Below are 368 nucleotides of genomic sequence, written 5' to 3'. Positions count from 1 at the left end.
GGTGTGGGCAGCCTTCTGGAGATCTGGGGAGGGTGTGGGGAGGTGTGGGGAGGTGTGGGGAGATGTGGGGAGGTGTGGGGAGGTGTGGGGAGGTGTGGGGAGAAGTGGGGAGGGTGTGGGGAGGTGTGGGGAGGTGTGGGGAGATGTGGGACGAGGTAGAAGCCTGGTGGGGAGATGCGGGATCTCGAGGTGTGATCTCGGCTAGATCTCGCCCGAGATGGACGTGTAGCACGCGCCGATCGAATAGCCGAGCTCGCCGGCAACCAGGTGAGAGCCGCACCTGCCACACGCGTGCGAGATATGGGGAGATGTGGGGAGATATGGGGAGATGTGGGGAGATATGGGGAGATATGGGGAGATATGGGGAG

This window comes from Emiliania huxleyi (assembly GCF_000372725.1).
Source record: "Emiliania huxleyi CCMP1516 unplaced genomic scaffold EMIHUscaffold_318, whole genome shotgun sequence".
In the NCBI taxonomy this organism is placed as follows: Eukaryota; Haptophyta; order Isochrysidales; family Noelaerhabdaceae; genus Emiliania; species Emiliania huxleyi.
Note: the sequence above shows the minus strand (reverse complement) of the source record.